Raw genomic sequence first — 18,915 nt, 5'->3', positions numbered from 1 at the left:
AGCTCGGGACTGCAACAGCAAACACACACGGTTAAGAAAAAAGAAAAAAGAAAAACACACAAAAAAAGGAAAAAAAGAACCCTCCATTGTTCAGCAGCCGAAGCAGAGAAACAAGAGGCTGTTATTAATTAAACACGGTGCGGTTTGTGCTCTGTTACTTTGTTGCCAGGTGATTCACTGTTGTTGTTTTCTTTAAATGTTAAATCTCCCAAAATGTAGTGTACTGGAAATATGATGTTTTAGTCTGTGGGGAGTGTGTGTGTTTACTACAGGGGGCGGGTACTCTGCCTTTACACTGATGACATCCATGGATGCATCACTGACAGTCTGACACTGAATATTATCCTCAAATATCCCCATTAGATGAACTGTTTCTGCTTAATTCTGTCATATGTGGGTCTGTTTATTAGTGCTGTGAAGCCATGTTGAAATCAACAGCTTCCTCTCACCTTTTCAAGTTTTTGCAATTGTGAAAATAACCCAACCTGGATCCAGGGTCTCATCGCCGCCAAAAATCGAATCATTTCCCCCAGGGTTGTACTCTGTGATCGTATTAAAACAATATAAATGCACACAACGTCTGCCTGAGAACAACAAGCTCAACAGCTGCTCCACAGATTACAGTGGCTGCATGAGCAAAAACACATTTTCTCCCTCTTGTTTTTGCACTAGTAGAGACACAACGCTAACCATGTGGCAATGGCATCACTGACTAATCCCCCCTCATGAGTCAGGAGCTTTTCATTTCACGTTGACTCTGAGAGGGTTTTTCAGAAATGCCCGTGTGGGCCGGTGACACTTTTTTTAAAAACTGTGAACAGAGAGGAAACGCCTGTGTGTGTCGTGTATTATGTGATGATGGGGGAATAAGTGTGTTATCAGTGGGAGATTACAACCCCCCCCCCCAACACGCACCCATCCCACTGATCCACAGGCTTCCTGAGGGCCAGAGGGACCACATTTTCCTGCTACACCCCGGTGACAGAAAAGGTCACCTTCCTGCATCACTGTCTGCTGCGCAACACTGACATACATGAACCACACTGCGTCATCGATCCCACAGCCGGTGGTCGTGAAGTGAAGCAGCACTCGAGATTACCTGGCTTTATATATATATATAAATATATATATGTAACTGTAATTAAATGTCAAAAAAAGGGTTTGATTAATCCTTTATTTTGCCTACAGTGATATATTTCAGCTTGAAACCACTCTGGCGTTGACCTGCACGATCAGAGGGACTGTGATTTATGTGACACCACGTAATTCCGATATTAATTGCCCTAATCAGACTTAATTCTCCCTCAATAACTCACAGCGACTTGCACGTCATTCCCAAGATTCTCTCGTCTGCAACGTCCCGCTTTGTCTTGAACAGTAAATCCTAGATGATGTGGAACCTGACAATTAATCTGGCGGGATAAAAACCAGGGTCAGTCTCTGACCACAGCGCACACACACAGGGACACACACACACACACGGACTCCCTGCCCTTCACTGTCAAAGCAGACAACAAACAGCACTTGTTGTCCAGGACACTTACGCTGAGCTAGGCCGCACTAAAGCCATCACACACATGCATGCACACTGAATATTTCAGAACACCGGCAGGCTATTTCCAGAGCCCTATCACTTCCATCCCATGTGAAGATGTAGCTCATTAGACTCCGGGGGTTTTTTCGGACGTGTGGTCAGGTGGAGATTTTTACCTTTATACATTATGAATTATGTTAAATGAGGTGAGGGACGGGAATCATAATGTGGGTGGTGTCTCTCTTCAGAAAGGCTGAATGTAATGATACAAGCTTAGAAGTTTCAGCTTTGAAAGTGTGTTTCGTAATGATCGTGAAAGTTTAAACAGTATTGTTGCACCACTTTAAACATAGATACTGAGGATAAACTGGCAGCGAGGCGCATGAAAGGCTTTCTCGTCTCCACATTAGGCTTTTCATTTGGCAGCCATTTACTTTTGTGGTTCTGATGCAATGCAATGTAATGACTGGACTGGACTAACAACACACATACACACACACACACACAGACTTGCAGGCAGGCAGGCTGTCCTGCCGCTCGCTTCACAGATCACTTTAGGCTTCGCTACTTAGTCCCACAGGTATCGCTGAACAATCCATTTAACTTAATAAGATTATCTCAAATCTGAATTTAGCCCTTCACTCCTGCTGGACGAGCTTTGACAGACACAGAGCAGCGCGTGCAACAAATAATTATGAGTGCCTTTTAGTCTGTGTTTCCCTCACAATCTCTGTGCCATGTTTGCTAGTGTTTTAATGTGATCATTACAACATTTAGACTGCAAGTAATCACTGAAAGTACATGTTCCTTTGACAAACCCTCCAACAAATGCCACTAAAAGTCTAAAAACATGTCTGTGGAACTAAACAGAGTTCTTCTTATGGCTCACTAATGTACTTAAGTCGGTAAGTTAAAATATAAGGCCAGTCATTTTGTCTGACAGCTGGAAATGGTAGATTTTAGCCAGTGTTACCTAAGCGAGATTAGCTTGTGCATTGTTTCAGCCGATGAAATGGTGCTTGAAGAAAGTGCTGCACCCAAGTTCATGAAGACCACAGAGCACTTTTATTCCCACACAGTCAGTGACATTTCTTTTTGTGGTTTTTATGTGATCGTTCATGAAATTCACCAACAGCGAGGAAAATACAGAATATCATATTCTGAGATAAAAGGGTTGTGTGTTTTGCAAAGTGTAAACTCCTTTCACACGACTGAAGAACAAAAACAAGTCTTTTTAGTACGTGCCTGTGGTTTCCCAAACCGCTCACAGGTTTGTCAGTTTTTGAAAATCACTGCATTGGCACGTGACGCTGTTTCTATGAAGCCGCCATGTTGGCAGGCAAAGATGTCGTAAGAATGAACGCGAGTATATCGCAAAACTTGATAGACCACGTTTGTCTCTGGATCTGAGGGGACCTGGTTAAATGCTCCTGCGTTAACCCGTCTCTTACTGTTTTGGCTTCCCTGGGCACAATATCTGTCTACATTTTTCACTTTTATGATAAAAAAAACAGCCGGGCCAAGAGACAAGTTTCCTGATATTTATGTCTTGTCTAGTATATGCGGTCTATAGAGGTGAAACGGAGCCGTTTCCTGCCAGAGGACGCTTCTTTGCATGTGTGATGTCGGCTACCCGGAGCTCTGTGCACACTCAACTTTAGTGCGTTAGCACAACTGAAGCGACTGTGAGTTTTGGCCGACCCGGAGTCCCTGGCACGGGTTACCACTCTAATGGGTATAGCACTCTGCTGTCATGACCCATCTGGAAGTGAAGGGCAGACGAGGATGACAATCTCAAACTCAGCCACTCGGCAGAAGACGGCAGATATTCAGGACGTGACCTCTGTTCTTCGTTAGCCGCACTGCTTACAGTCCGATGGAGTTGCAGTTGATGGACAATGGCTCAGTCCCGTATCATCCCTTGCCCCGTCCACTGAGCTCACTCGTAAGCGTATAGGGCGTCCCAATGAACTATTAGATTATCTGGCCAAAATATCCTGTAGTTTGCAGAGTCTTTACGATTTAAAATCCTATGTATTAAACTTGTTGCAACTTACAAGTGAACAGCGATTGATTTTTGTGTTTCTCAGCCCAAAACGTCGCACACACGCAACAGCTACCAACTGACGATGGCGACAGTCCGCCACCGTGTCTCTTTATATTCTGGAGTCACGTTAAATCACAATTAAACACAGAGTTTCTCGTTCCTGCGTCTTGCGAGTGGATCGTCCAGTCTGTGCTTTCCCAGAATGTAAACATTGAAAATCCTCTAGTCTGGGACAGTCTTATATTTTAACGTGTCCTCAAATAGTCCAAGTTTATCCTCAACGACAACTGAGCAGCATTAGCTGGTTTATATTTTACCGGCAGTTGTAAGTGATGTCCCGTGCACTCAGTAAATTCTTGTTGAGGTAGAGTGGTGGGGTGAAGTGTTCAGTCCTGACTTAAAAGGCCCTTCAAATGCAGATTTTTCAGGGGTACACTTCAAATGAAGGGCCATGAGATTCTCTTACATGTCTCCACATAGAGTCCACAAGAGCCCTCAACGGAGATAAAACAAGTTTTTTTGTTTTCTTGGGACAATGGCACGTTAAATCAGAATGAGAAATACGATAAAGCCTCCACACACGTTACTTATTTTCCTGCAGGGAATTGCTCAAATGCGATTGATCAATTTCAAAATGTAAATCAAAGTGCTACCGGACTGACATTCATTGACACAGTCTGTCTGTAGAAATTCCACTGAACCGTTCTGAAGCATCTAACTCCTTTTAAAGGATCACATTAGATTGCTGTGTGCATACGGTAAAGTCAATATCCAGGCACCATTTTGACAGAGCGAGAGAAGGTGTCCTCATTACAGGTTTATGAGCCCCGTTTCAGCCGATGCTTGGGTCAGACAAAAAGGCTGATTATCTGCATCTCTGAGGACGGGTTAGAGAGTTACATGTTTTCCCAGGACAACGTCGTTACTCTGGTCCAATGACGTTCTGCGGGACAGATGATGGGGAAGAGCTGAGCGTTGTTGTTCTCCTTGACCGATGAAGCTTGTTAACTGTCCCAGTGTGTGAGTGAACACGGCTGTTTGTTTGGTAATTGAAGTAACCAGTGGGGAATTAATTGTCCGCATCTCAGTCTGCATTATATATGAGCTCATGAAAAGACCATTGCCAGTTATTGCTTTCTAAGGAACACTGGCTAAAGTCAGGTCAAAAGAAAAGCCAAGCTGACAGAGGGTCACCCGTGCTATCTATTATCTTCTGTATCTTTTTTCAGTGTTTTTCTTCAGACATACTTTTGAACTAATCACAATGTGTGATGTGTAACCAGTTCTAATACAACAAACAAATGTGCACAAACTAACTAACAAGACTCTCCTAAAGTACACCGCGTGAAGGATTGTGTGGTGGTGGTTACCCAGTGGCAGACTTTGCTTGTGATAAGATAACGTAAAAAAAAAAAAAAAATAAAGAAGCCACTTTTTAAGTGTAATAATGACCCAGTAATGGCATTTTCTCTCACTGTAAAGGTTCAAGTAAAAAAAAGTCATTAAAGTGTCCTTAAAAATAGGAAAAGCCTGCAGAGACACAGTGAAGGCGACGCAATCGCACTGCAATCCATCCTCAGTGAGGCCACGGGGGGAAAGATTGTGTGGGTTGACTCTTTCTTTCTTTTCTTTACTCCTTCACAAGCTGACAAGCTGTGGCTGTACTTCAGCCTTCAGTCAGAAGTTTAAAAAAAGAAAGAAAAGAGAACAGTTTTACGCAGCTCCCGCTCTGAAGTCCGTGCACCGGCTTCCAGTTTAAAATAGACTGTTGATATGCCTTTTATTTGTTCGTAACGCGTCTCAGGCTGTATCATTTCCATTGTTGAGATTCAACAGTCAGCCTCGCTGTGCATCAGAAGGTCTTTTGCAGTTTGAAAACCCAACAGAAATAAATGTGGTTTATTCAGTAGATTACCTAAAAATGTACGCACTGACGTTGTATTCATTTAAAAACATGTTGTTTTTGGGATTTGCCATGTTCGTCCCCAGAGTCACATGAGGACAAGTTCCCTTTTCTGTTCCTGTTCATACTCTTCATACCGAAGAGTTTCAACCCTGTGTGACAAGATGATTGTCGGTTAAGTGGCAGTAAATGAAAACTGAGTGCGCTATTTAAATAGTTTTTGACCCTTTTGCCTTTGTGTCGTAATTATCATACCGAATGGTTTCATGTGAACACGATTTTTATTTGCCATGTAGCGACCATGCTATCCTCAAGAAGTATTTAAGCTCCACATTCTCTGTATCCTTCAAGTGTTTTTGCCCTGCTGGGGTTTTCTGGGGCCTCTTTTTTTATGCCTGTGTTCTTTGGACCGTATGTTCAGCAGCATTTTTGGAAGTGTTATGATCAGCTGTGGCCTCAAGTGGAGCTCACTTTGCTGTGTTTGCTTGTTTTGGAGCGAGTTAGTTTTATTTCTAAATGAAAACAAAGAGACTACTACTGTCAGATCTCACGCAAAAAGGTGTAATGGAATCATATTCTGCCCAGGTGATTGCCTTCCTCATTTGGTCGGTTGTAAATTGGATGACACCAGAACTGTCATGGTTAAGGAAGTTAACGATTTTGACGTTTTGCACCTGGAAGTTCAGAGACGTCGTCTGAAACCAGGTTATTGGATGATACCAGCTGTCAGTCACACTGGTTTCCACTCATGGTTAGTGTGTTTTGCTCAAAATGGGAACATATTTCACAAATTTATCATCATGTTCTATTGACGAAGACCTAAAAAGCGGCGATTGACACCATTAACACCCCAGAAAAACATATAAAGAGTTAGTTTTCCAACCAGCAAATGATAAAAAAATTCCAACCAAGGAAACTAAAATACATTCTGTTTTTTCTATGCAGTTTATGAACACTCATTGCCACAGCACCTGTTTACTCACTTGCACAGTGACTATTGCGTCTGAATTATTAGGTGTGTTTGTGTCCTTGTTTCCACCCCAGCGATTCATTTTTGGGGTTTCAGCGACAGCTTTAGTGCATACATACCAGAGAAACTGACGATTTACTCTTAATGAGTTTGAACGCCATCAGTGGCTTCACGCTTTTTGGTCTTCAAAGTGAATGGACAGTATTGTTGTGGCATTAGTAGTCTAATAGTCTCCGCTAGACCGGTCCGAATTTGCTTTCGCACTTTAGTGACATGAACCAAACCTTTTGAATAACGTGTTCCCCCTCCTCGCCTGAGGGGGGTGCTGCATCAAGAATTACTGAAGGAGAAGACGAGGCAAACAATAAAGAAGAAAACTCGCTCATCTGTTGGTTAATGCGGGACAACTTCTGTTTCTGCCACATAAGAGCAAAACATGGAGCTGCATCAAATCCTATCGGTCTTGAGTCTTTAAATTTACGACACATATTATACATTCTACATGCGCGTATGTTTTCGGTTGTGTTGTACCCACAATGCCCTGCGTTGTAGTCCGCCTCCTGTGTTCCCAGATGAACCGGACTATCCGAGCAAAAGAACTAGGGTTCGATAAAGAAGGGGCCGTGTGAACACACCCTCAATCACCAAGTCTTTCCTCCACATCTTCACACATCAGCGTTCGATGGCTGTGAATGAGTTATCAATGCTCCAAAAGCCACAGCCCGCCTTTGCAGCTAAAGCACCATCTGCCACATGGTCCCAGTGGCCTGGACGACAGCGCTCAAAAGCCCGTCTCTTACAGGACTTTGCTGATTGTTGACTCGCAGATGACACAGGTCAGGATTAATTAATTGAGCGTCCGCTCGGCCAAACGGACGTTGTCAAAACAGATCAATACACTCGGAGAAAGGTAGGGCTGTGGGAAGGAAGAGCGGGCTTGCATGTGAATTGAGAGGAGCGAGCAGGAGAAAGTGTTATGGCTATGTCAAGAGGATGGTCTTTCCGCATATTTTGCCCTTTTCTGGTTGGCATTCATCCCCCGGTAATTAGCCGTCTAAAAGGGAGATCATGTTTTGTGTGTAGTGATTTTCTGTCAGTCACCTGGCCTGAATTGTGCTGTGTGCCAGACTGACAGCAGGAGTATAGAAGGGTTTTCACATGTTTAAACAACGGGGGGAAATGTAGATATACACAGGAGTTCTGTGGCTGTTTTTTTTGTGTCTGCCGATTCAGAGGTAAAAGGTGAATAATGGTTCGCTGTAACTCTCCGGGGGCGTTAAGTAGGACATGCTGTGTGTGGAAATGTAGAGATGAATGCCTCTCAGTGAGCAGTGGCATGGGAAACTGCAGCAGCGATATACAAAGTACTGTAATATGACCTAGTTGTTTGTTTCCATTCATCTGAGCAGCATTTTTTAATGTACATTAATCGGATTGACTTTATTTTTGTGCCTGCTGTTTTTATGGATCGCTACAAAACGCAAAGGCACACATTAGAGGCTTTTACACACAACAGTCAAGTCATTATATGAAGAGTGTTCGGGCGATTGTATAATGTTTCTGTTGTCATGGTGATGTTATCAGGGTGGGCTCAGCTTTGTCTCTAAAACAAAGTTACAGACCTTTTACTGATTAGTTTGAATTATTATTGTCTTTTAAAACAGGCAGGAAGTGTGTCACAGGGTTTCTGTGGATAATATTGGAAAAGGATCCATTGTCTTAAATGCGTTCATTTTAAAAGTTAATTTAAAAGTTTTATGGAAGATCAGTTCCAAGTTGTTGGTATTTGTGTGAATGTGTGTTAATGTGACGTGTTTGCTTTTCAAATGGTAATATTGTGAGAACATAGTTGCTAGGCAACAGCTACATCAACTATTGGCGCACTACACAGTCTCAGCACAGCTCGACTCGGCATGGTTTTCCGTTAGCGACAGTACCTGGTAGTTTTTTTTAGCACCTGCTCTTGCGAGGTTGCGTCAGACTGCCGTCCACCGATTGGTCAGAGTGTGTCGTCACTGGAAGAGGCATGAGCGAGACGTCCGACGCGAGGATCAAACCAAGCAATGCCGAACTGTAGATCAGTTAAAACGTGTGTCAGAAAGTGTCAGCACGAGTGTTTAGAGCTAGTGTTCAGAAACTTTACACTGTTAATACGATGTTCACGTGGATTCACTTCATAAATGTACCACGATGAATAGAACCCCATCTGTATCTCCTTCCAGGATCCATGTGTGAACTGCTGCATGGACACTGTGTCTAACCGTGGTGTCACTGAGTGGCCGAGCATGAAGACAGACCTCTGACATTAATTCTTCTAACGCTGAGAGAACATATATGTATATATTTATGTGTGTGTGTGTGTGTGTGTATGTATATATGTATATGTATGTATATATGTATATGTATATATAAATAAATTTATATATATATATATATATGTATGTATATAGAACATGCACATGAGAATATAAACTAAATAATGAGGGCATCCTATGGATGAGTGGGACGGAACTGGGCTTGTAACGGGAGAGTTGACGGTTTGAATTTGGTTAATTGGACACACCTGGATAAAATGGGAGGGTTGGGTCAGGATCATATCAAATATGCGGATCATCCGCTGTGGTGACCCCTAGAGAGGGAGAAGCCGAAAGAAAGAAACAAAGAAGGACGGTAATTAATAAACTGCCATGGACCCAAACAATGTGGGCCGTGTTGTTGCCAGTTGTGGAACTCGAGCAGAAGTCAGACCTCCCTAATTATTTCTCCCCTGAGCTCTCGGTGTGTTCATTTCCGTGCGCTTGTCATCTCCTTTACATCGCCGTGCACTGAAGAAGCAGCAGCCTTCGTTCTCGCTATATGACTCACCCAATCACGCCTCTTTGTCAGAAGCAGGGAGACTTGGAACCTGGCATGGCAATCGATACGTGCGTAAATCTCAGTAAGCCGTGTGTTGACTTTCATATGTAACTGGGGATGCCAGCTACATGAGGTCATATAGGATGCAAATATACATATGTATGTATATATATATATATATATGTATATTGGATAAGCAGGGGAATGAAGCCAGAAGGGCAGCTGAGGGTCAGTCAGTGGGAGAGTGAAGGCATCTGCTAGAACTAGAGTGTTTTCCACAGGCTGTAATTTTCACCCCGGCCTCAGCTGTCTGTGTTGGGAAGTAAGGAGGCTTAATGGCAGTTTATTTTCTCATACTGTGCTATTATTGCCCCGGTGACCCAACACATAACCCACCAAGGACCTCAGCACCGTGAACACACACAGGCTCAGCTCAACTGACACATGACTTAACTCTGTATAAATAGTATTTTTGGATGCAGATCTGTTGTAATTATCGTCACCTTTCAGGGTGGGATTGCTTAATATTTAATACACGGCAAAATGACCAAAGGAAATTTGACTTTATTAGACTCTTGTGTAACGATCATTTTCTCGACTGTCCGAGTAATCGTTCGGTCCATAAAAATGTCTCAATGTCTCAAACCTGCTAATAATGATGCTCTCAAACGTCTTGTTTTTGTCCAAAAACCAAAATGTCTCAGTTTGAATGATTTCTTTGTTCTGTGGAGCAAAGAAACCAGAAAATATTCACCTTTAAGAAGCTGAAAAATCTGAGAAACTGGTTTAAATCCTTAAAAAAAATCACTTAAACCGACTAATCTTAATAGTTGACCAGATTTCCTCAAGCATGTAAACAGAGACCAGAAGAGGTGGAGGTTGGAATCAGTTTGATACTACTTTGATAATTTTGACTGATTTAAAACCTTTGTAAAAGTTGAATAAACCAGTTAATTAGAAACGGCAAACTCTTATGTAGAAATATGAAAATCTGAGGCAAAACATTCACAACACACTCTGAGACGTATAATATACCGCTGTATAATAAACCGCTGTAATATAACATACTATCGTTTTACCGTTAAGCCTGGGTTGGAATTGTTGATCAAAAACCCCCCAAAAATAAGTTTCCCACTGCACCTTTAATTAAAGATAAAGAACAAAACACCGCCTAACTCCCATCATGCACTGGACCTCGAAAAACAATGATCGTACAAAATAAATATAGTCGAGGGAGGGAAAGATGAAAAGGTGCTATTATTAGCAGCCTTTGCTCAGACTTTCCTTTCATGGACGATCACAGTCTCTGTTACTGTGTGGGGGGGGGGATTCTCTCACAGGCTTGTTTTGCTGACACAACAAGGGGTTCCCCTTTTGCTGATGTTAGTGATATCCTGCGACAGAAGCAGCTTCATCCTCATTCAAGTGATAGTACGCCGTGTGTGTGTGTGTGTGTGTGTGTGTGTGTGTGTGTGGAGAATCCCGCCATTTTTTTTGTTTTTTTTTTGGCTGCGATGAAGAAGTGTTTTATCTGGCGTGGTGTCGTGTTATCCTTCAGCAGCTGGTTCCACGTCCTACACTTCAAGTCTCAGTCAAAGACGGAGGCCTGAGTGAAACCCTGCCCACTGCCTGATGGGAAGACGGGGTTTTAGATCATCATGTTTGGCCGTTGATGTCTACTCATGAATCATTCGTTTTTCAAAGAATGAAACAAAAAATGAAAAAAAACTAATCGTGACTTGTTTTTTTCCAATTTCTGATTACGATCGTTTCCCACTTCGTCCATCGAAGGCAAGTTGCGCGACCCGAAAGTTGCGAGTTAAGTAAAGTTCGAAAGATATTCACACATTCGAACTTCCGCGATCAATGACATTTAAACCAAACTAGAGCTGCAACTGACAATTATTTTCACAATCAATTGGGTAATCGTTTAGTCCATAAAATGTCAGAAAACGTTTGTCCACACATCAAAATGATTATTTTGTAATCTGGAGCAAATGAACCAGAAAATATTCACATTTAAGAAGCTAAAACGATCAGAAATCTTGTTTTACTCATGAACAAAGCTTCAAATCGATGAATCGATTATCGAAATAGTTGACGGTTCTGGAGCAACTACATTGATCAGTGAGACTGGAGCGCAGGGACCGTCTACAAAGTGCAACACTCGAAAAAGATATTAAAAATACTACAGTGTAGTGTCGTCAAACGTTCTGTAAATGTTACTGCATAAAAGCATAACATTTTTTTGTTTTTTGTTGATTTTATGATCGTTGTCCCGAGGAGCTGACAGGGGGAGGAGCTGTCACAGGTCACTTCCAGGTTACGCTACCTTCGGGTCGCGTAACTTGCGTTAGATGGAAAAATAAAAACTGTACAAAATGGGAAACGCTCCTCTGTTTGTTATTGTCATTTATCACAATGTCAGAAATTGAAAAAAAAAGGGTCATTATCTGGTTTTTAATTTTTCATTTTATTTTGAACGAATGACACACACATTCTCATGCCATGATGTGACTTTATCATTAATTTTTTGCCCGGCTGTTTTACTCCTGCTTAGGTTAAGTACCTGGCCGTGCCATTTAAAACCAACCTGCTTTCCACCTGAATTATTCAAGCCACCTTCACATGGTCTGTTCATTTACCTCCACGTCCGCTGGGTCTACCGTACACTTTTCCCGGCTGGCTGGTCAACTAAGTAACCGCTGTGAGACTGCAGGTCGAGGCCTGTCACACATATGAAGATATCACAGGATATCTCAGTTATTAATTAACGTTTGTCACGCTGTCATGTGGTGTTAGTCCGTTAAACATAGTAACACATTGCAGGATGACTTTTTTCTTTGTTTACAAGCAGTGTGTTTAACAGTTGAAATAAATAGCATTAGTTACGTCTATTTTCCTATTTTATTTTCCAGTAAAACCCATCTGAGTCCAAAAGTGTGAACTCCTCTCGCTCTCAAGCCACACCTTTTAGTGAACTTCCTTAAAGATCCCCTTAAAGCTACAGGTGCTCACTTCTTCTATCCCATGAGAAACACAGCGTGTGACATTTACAACTAAATACAGGCACGTGAGTCCAACAAATATAGTGCAAATACTAATTAAATAACAATTAGGAACTAATCATCGGAACTCATCAATCATGAACTGAAACTACTATGAAATACATCAATTTTTCACATTGCACCTACAATTATCATTCTGTGACTTGTCAGTTTAGAGCCGAGGCAGGAAAATAACACATTTTTATTTTGTTGCATTTGAAATTCTCATTATTTGCTCATTTCCATGGCTGAATTACCCAGTTTGAGCGCAGTTCTCTGGGCGTTGCTGTAAGAGCTTGATGCTCAGTCACTTTCCCTAAATAAACAATGGCTCTTCTTATTATTAGCTGTGTCCCACTTGAGCCGCACGCCGCATCCTTTGGAGAACAACAACTGAAGTGAGACGGTCTGGTCTGCAGAGGATTTCTACTTGATGAATTTATACTGAAACTTGGTCAAATGCCCTTGACAGCCTTGTCTTTGACAATGTTTGGGCATAAACTTTACATTTTGAAAACTGTACCAAAGCAATACCGTCCTCAATTATGCAGCGACAGATAAGAGATATTTGTATCCTCGTTTTTGACTCATCCTCCCAAATATTATACACTATTTGTTGCTTTACAACCTCAGGTTTTTCCATTTCATTCAACCACAGAAGTTAAACCCAAGTTCATGAACAGGAAGTCTTTGCTTTTCTTTCAGCTCAGCTTCATCAAGGACTCGACCAAGGTTTTGGATTTTTCTTTAGTTTTTAGTTTTAATTCGTTTTTAAGCCGCGTTGGCTAGCCGCGTTGGCTAGTTTTTATTTTTTTATAAATGCTTAGTTTTAGTTTAGTTTTTATTAATTTTGGTGTTAGTTTGAGTTTTTTTTGTAATATGGAGTATGCAAGATGCAAAAAATGTAAAAATATTGTGTGCCATTTTAAAAATGTTATCCCGACTCTAATTGCGATTGTGATAACTGCGATTTGCGATATGATCGTGATGACAAATGAAAAAATGTGTTTTAATATCGTTTGTCTAGATTCTTGAACAGGATTTTCAAGTCACTGACGTTGAAATACTGATGTTTTTCTTTCATTCTTGATTCACCCTATAATAGAAAATTCACCCTGAAGTACTGAATGCAAGTTCTTTTAATCCCCATGAGCGATAATATTGTATAGCGTCCCATTGCTATAACCTGTGTGACTCTCAAGGAAGAGACTGCAGCTAAACCTGAAAGCATTTTGCTCTGATTGTGTGTATATGTGTGTGTATGTGTATATATATATATATATATATATATATATATATATATATATATATATATACTGTACACGCTGTGCTTTTGAAGCTACAGTAAAGGAGGCCGCCTCAAAGGTCTTGAGCTAAGCCGAGGATCATATTCCCTCTTGGAGCCTGGCATTATTCCACACTGGGTCACGGGGTGATTATCTCTTCCTGTCAGGAATGCTGAGAATTTCCTGCGTATTTTTTTCTTTTTTCTCCCTCTTCCGGCCTTGTTAGTGGTTGTGGCTGAGTGTGCGTGTGTGTGTGTGTGTGTGTGTGTGTGTGTGTGACAGGGAGCCTGCAGGGGCCCAGCTGGCTCTGATTGATGAGCGGGCTCCGTATCGCTGTTACCTAACGTTCAGCGGGAGCGTTGCTTCCGATCAAGGGAATCATGCTGAATTGAATGAAGTGTATTCAGCGGCTAAATAATGTCGCACCTGCTCTGAGGAAGCTGCACATTTAAGCTGCCTCATGTCTTTCACTCATGGGAGCTTTTGTTGGATAAATCCACGTGTGTTTGTCGCTCTTTCGCTTGATGTAAGAGGGATGCATCGCCCTTTAAACTGGACCTCAGTGCTTTAGTCTGTCAGTTCCCGAAATTGAACGTGTTGCTCAAGAGGTTCAGGAAGGACAAAGACAGAATCCTTCAGATGTGAAAATGTGTCAACTTTTGCCCAAACGGTGAAAGTCCACTCCATGCTGTATGTGTGTGTGTGTGTGTGTGTGTGTGTGTGTGTGTGTGTGTGTGTGTGTGTGTGTGTGTGTGTGTGTGTGTGTGTGTGTGTGTGTGTGTGTGTGTGTTTGCTGAATCTTAACTCCCTGCTTTGTTATTTGTGTCAAAGGAGAGAGAGGAAAGCTGTGTTTGTGTAGGGTGGTGGTGCAGGAGGGGGGTGGAGTATGAATCAGACCCAAGTATAGGCTGTCTCGCCACAGTAAATCTCCCCACCCTTTCTACGCCCTCCCCCATCCCCTTTCTAGCTCCTTCTACTTTCCCTCCCTCGCTCGCCCTCCCACCTGCTTTTCTGGAGCAGTCGACCAGGGCGGGAAACAAGTACACGGCCTCCAAAAGAATGACATCATGGCACAGAGGCCAGCTTTAGGGAGAGCGAAGGATGATTCTGGGTCTTTGGAAAATTGTTTTTGTGAGGAAAGTCAAATTCAGAAAATGTAAGCACATTTATCTTCGATGTTTCATATAAATGTGATTGACAGAGGTCATCAGTGGCAAATCATCACATTTGAGGAACTTGATCCAGTTCCTTTTGTTAGTGTAGACGATTTATTACCTTTTTAATGAATTAATTAATAAACCAACGATATTTACGGCCAAGCAATAAAGCAATAACCGGGCAATGTGGACATGTTTGTGTGTGTGTGACCTTCAGTGTGTTTTCGCTCATCAGATCAAAGGTTCAGTCGGAAGGATGTGTTTGTACTCGTCAATAATTCAATATTAATAGTTCGGCATGGTGTCAATCAAGTGATCTGAGAGAGAGAGAGAGGTGGACTTCTGCCTCCTCAAGCCTCAGTTTCTCTGCCCTGAAGAGACCAGGCGTGTGATGGGAGACTTTGATCAATCATACGTCAGTTCGGAGAGACAGGATGCTGCTACTGCTGATAATTGACAACAAAAATTGTCTTTTCTGGAAAGAAACCTAAAGAAAATCTAGTCTAATGAGCCTTTTCCACTACATGGTCCCGCCTTGCCTCGGCACGGCACGACTCTACATGGTTTGATTGGTTTTCCATCACAATGTAGTACCTCCTCAGTGTGGGTGGAGTCATCACAGCACGGCTGCATGAAACTGCCGTGACTTTGTTTATACACAACACAAACTAGTGACTTATAAGCAGCTGTTTTTGATGTACTGAATCTTTAGAATCTGTTCAGACACAGTCACTGAACTGAAATATAGCGGCAGAGGTTGTGATGCGGCTTGTGACCGCAGGCTTTCAGCAGGGCTGTCGCTAAATACACCAGATTCCTCTGTTAATTGTTGCAGATTAACACTAAGTTTTCAGGATTTGTAAGTCTTTTTTTAACTGATCTACAGTTCGACATTGTTCGCTTTGATTCTTGTGTCGGACGTCGCGCTCATGACTCTTCCATTGACGAACCTCTCTGACCAATCAGTGGACGGCAATCTGACGACGTCACGCATAGTATTGGCTCAACTCGCTTGGAACTTTGTCTGAGCAGGTACTAAAAAAGTATCAGGTACTATCGCTAATGGAAATAATGTAGTGAGAGGTAGGTAAAGGGGTACAGTAATATCTAAGGACTAACTAGCTCCCAGTCCCATATCTTTCATGATGATATGTCACGTCTTTAATGGATGTCTGGTTTCATAGGATTTTATTCGCTACCCCCGTCTAACTCAGTTACAAGTAGCAAGGGATACTAGAGCTGCAACTAACAATTATTTTCATAATTGTTTAATCTTTCGATTATTTTCTCGATTCATCGATTATTCATAAAATATCAGAAAACTGTGATCGCTGTTCGTCAAACCTGGAAATGATTATGTTCTCAAATGTCTTGTGTTGTCTACAAACCAAACTTTTAATGATTTCTTTGTTATCCAGACCAAAGAAATTAAGAAAATATTCACATTTAAGAAGTTTAAACAATAGGAAATCTTGTTTTAATCATGAAAAAAGCTTCTAACCGATTTGATTAATCGATTGATTGTTTCAGCCCTAAGGGATACAAATGAAAAGCATTGGTCCTTTTCAAAGACAGTTGGTCAATAACTGCACTAAAACAAGTCTGAACATCAGCAGCACTTCCGGGGATGGAGAGATCGCCTCGGGTCGTCTTGTCGCATATGAAACGACCGCTCGCCTTATGAGAGGAGCTCAGAGGACAAAGTCTGTATGCTGAATATAAGCACGCTTTTAAGTTTACTTTGACATCCTCAAACTAAGGGAGAATATTGACTCTGCGCCTGGAGCCGGAGGGAAGTCGGCTTTACGTGGGGAATAAATCAAATCGGCAGTGGCAGATCTCCATCATTCTGCACATAGGTTAGAGTTACACAGTGTGTTGTCCTCCTGTTACAGCCATAGAGCTGTGTTTGATTAGTTGGTCAAAGTGTTGCTTTTTCAGAACATCTGTGAGGGGAAGAAGAGAAGCCACGGTGAGCTGAAGATGCGGAAAACAAAGTTGAACAGCCTGTCAGACACTGTCGAAGCAACCCAACGACAGTTCCTGCTATCGCACGCCTGTATGAACATGGTAACAACATGGCGGCAAACTGCGAAATGATGATTCCAGCTAAAGTCGGCCCTGTGGACACTTCATCACAACATGACGAGTTCTCCATGACGAAAAGTCACCTACTTCAGGAACACGTCGGCATAATCGCGCTGTCAGATTCTACTCTTCGTACTGGACTTCAGGTCAATTTTTATCCTCTCATCCTCACCAAAGAGAACATAGAAGATAATTATAAAATCATAATCTGTCAGAGAGAGAGAACATCCACAGAGGCATACGAGAACTTTCAATCCCTCTTGTTTCTCCTCTGTCGGTGAGAAAGTAGGCCATGGACTTCAAAGACCGGGAGGAAGAAATAATGCGACTGGGGACATACACTATGTGGACAAAAGTATTCAGACACCTGACCGTGACACCAACAGGTGACATCTTTTTGCAGCTATAACAGCGTCCACACTTCTCAGTGAATTTGTGTCCATTCATTCTGGAGAGCATTTATGAGGTCAGGCGCTGATGTTGGAGGAGAAGGCCCGACTCGCAGTCTCTGTTCCAGTTAAAAGGTCAGGGCTGTGTGCGGGGTCGGTCAAGTTCTTCCACACGAACTCGTCAAACAATATGACCTTCCTCAAACTGGTGCCACAAAGTTGGAAGCGTAGCATTGTCCAAAAATAGGCTGAAGCGTTAAGATTGCCCTTCATTGGAGATAAGGGGCCGAGCCCAAAGAATGATTGAAACACCCAAATTCAGTACCAAATACTTTTGTCCACATAGTGTATGTACTCTGTAATGTCTCTCCCTGGAGCTTTGCAGCACGATCCGATCTGTGCACCAGTTCATATCATATTATTTCGCCGTTCTTGATGTTAATTAACCGTTCTACATTCCCAGAGAGCGTTCTCTCCTGATGACTATTTCTGTCCCTGTGCTCACAGCTGCACAAGCCGACGACGCCTCACTGTGTCGAGCAAGAACCCCGTCTACATCTATGTGTCGCGACGATGCGACGATGCATGTGAAACACAATCTGTCTGCAGCTCAGGAATCATTTTTTGTATGTTCATTAACTGAAATAACGTGATCCAAGATTCCGATTTTTTATCCTATGCTCAGCATAAACACAGCAGTTTAGACCATGCAGTGAATAATGCACTTTATTATTACTATTACCTTTATTTAAATGTTATTAGTGACTACACTTTGAGTGAGAAGCACAATAAAGATAATATTATAAACATAAAACCTTTATTTCTTCACTGACCCAAAGGTGCAGCTCTGTCACATAATGACGGCTTATTTATTTACTGAGTCACTTAATCTGACAGAGGTCAGTTGTTGTCATGTGTCATAATCGCCCGAGTATGAAAATCGCCGTAGTTACAGCGTCAACACTTTTCTCTGTTGTTGTTGTGGATCCAGAACAGTAACACAGTCTCTTTGTGCCATAAATTGAGTTGTTGTTTCATTCCAGCGGTGGAGAGAACGAGCGCTGCTGTAGCCCATGGTGACGTTTGTCGAGAGGGCTGTCCTAATTTGGGATTAGTTTATTTTAGCACAAAGATTGGAAACGGGGAAACCACGAGACCGGCTCTCTGCAAATACTGACCAAACCAGCATACCAAGAAAACTCACAGACTGATGTGTCCTTTGTTTGATTTTTTAAAAAAATTTTTTTTACCAAAAACCAAGTGCAAAAATTGTACGTCTTAGTTTAGTGGCTTGTGTGGTGAGATTATATATACATTATTTAACTTTAAATGTGCTGGTATGAACATTTAGTTTCCCTCCAGAATTAGACACAATAGTTTCCTTTTTTTTTCGTGCTAACTGGCTGTGATCTGCTCCTGATTATCTGCAAGTAAACAACTAATTATGCTGCATTTCCAGTTATTCTGCAGACAGTTTTCATGCTGTGTTGTAGGGGGTGGAAATCACGGGGTGCGTCACGATACGGTACGCGAAACATGGTCCACGATACCAATAGCATCACGATACAACGATTCTATGATAATCAATATATTGTGAGACAATCGCATGGTGATACATCGCCATATCTGTCTAACTCT

At 42.1% G+C, this 18,915-nt stretch overlaps 1 protein-coding gene across 2 annotated transcripts in view; it reads left to right on the top strand.

The window, feature by feature from the left end:
• ctdspla (CTD (carboxy-terminal domain, RNA polymerase II, polypeptide A) small phosphatase-like a) overlaps window positions 1-18,915 on the top strand; it is a 33,755-nt gene that overhangs the window by 1,050 nt on the left and 13,790 nt on the right. The window lies entirely within an intron of this gene.

This window comes from Solea senegalensis, linkage group LG1, assembly GCF_019176455.1.
Source record: "Solea senegalensis isolate Sse05_10M linkage group LG1, IFAPA_SoseM_1, whole genome shotgun sequence".
Taxonomy (NCBI): Eukaryota; Metazoa; Chordata; class Actinopteri; order Pleuronectiformes; family Soleidae; genus Solea; species Solea senegalensis.
This window is presented reverse-complemented; position numbering and strand designations above follow the sequence as displayed.